This window comes from Kogia breviceps, chromosome 14 (genome assembly GCF_026419965.1).
Source record: "Kogia breviceps isolate mKogBre1 chromosome 14, mKogBre1 haplotype 1, whole genome shotgun sequence".
NCBI classification, from domain to species: Eukaryota; Metazoa; Chordata; class Mammalia; order Artiodactyla; family Physeteridae; genus Kogia; species Kogia breviceps.
In genome coordinates, this window is record NC_081323.1 from 6,603,432 (window position 1) to 6,604,681 (window position 1,250).

The 1,250-nt window shown below is 39.8% G+C and overlaps 1 pseudogene; it reads right to left on the minus strand.

The window, feature by feature from the left end:
- Positions 1 to 738: 738 nt before the first annotated feature.
- Positions 739 to 924, minus strand: LOC131740855 (NADH dehydrogenase [ubiquinone] 1 beta subcomplex subunit 1 pseudogene; annotated as a pseudogene).
- Positions 925 to 1,250: the final 326 nt, after the last annotated feature.

The window sequence follows — 1,250 nt, forward strand, 5'->3', positions numbered from 1 at the left end:
CAAGCACCCATTTCATGTAGACAGCATGTGGAAGTCACACATGCAAAAATAGATTTTTGTCTGATGTATTTAGGCTGTGTGCTCAAATACTTTAGTTCATGATTCTGGGACTGAGACATAGAATATCAATCCTTCAAACTACAGGTGTTCAAAAGAGATAGAAAGTTATTTTCTGCCTCAACACTGACCTATTTATTCTCTTACACCTGCAACTAATGCTAACACATATATATGGAATCTAAGGAAAAAAAAAAAAGGTCATGAAGAACCTAGGGGTAAGACGGGAATAAAGACATAGACCTACTAGAGAATGGACTTGAGGATATGGGGAGGGGGAAGGGTAAGCTGGGACAAAGTGAGAGAGTGGCATGGACATATATACACTACCAAACGTAAAATAGCTAGCTAGTGGGAAGCAGCCGCATGGCACAGGGAGATCAGCTCCGTGATTTGTGACCACCTAGAGGGGTGGGAGGGAGGGAGACACAAGAAGGAAGAGATATGGGAACATGTGTATATGTATAACTGATTCACTTTGTTATAAAGCAGAAACTAACACACCATTGTAAAGCAATTATACTCCAATAAAGGTGTTAAAAAAAAATGAATGCAAATGTTAAACGTGATTTGGGTCTTCTCTTTAGATTCATCTAAATTTTTTTTTTTTAAGTAGTGGATGTGTTTTTATTTCTCTTATAATTTAAAAACTGTGACCATTCTGTAATTCAGCAGCAGCCTTTACTTCCAGGTGACTTCTTCACTGGGTCTTGAGTCCCTTTTATATAACAGACTCTTATTCCGGAAGGCAATTAGCTTTTCATCGTTCTTTCCGTCTAGGTAACATCCAACGACAAATCCCACAGGGACAAGTATATGTACCCAGTGGTCACGCACAATCTGAAGTAAGTTCATCATGAATGCTGAAGCCTCGGGAGCAACAATGAGACCACGACCTAGGGCGGCCATCTAAATTTTTAACCAGCATTTTACCTGTAGTCCTTTCCCCATGAATCTTGCTTTTCCTACCTTCTATTCCTGTCTTTATTAACCCCTTCCTCTTGTGAAGCCCCAAGGTGACATAAGATTCTTGGGATCCATAAGGGATCCAATACGAGATTTTGTGAACTTCTGAACTTGAGAACATCTCTAGAGCAGGTGTTGGCAAGTCTTTTTCATAAAGAGCCAGATAGAAAATATTTTCAGCTCTGTGGATCATACAGTATCTGTTGTAACTACTCCACTCTGCTGTC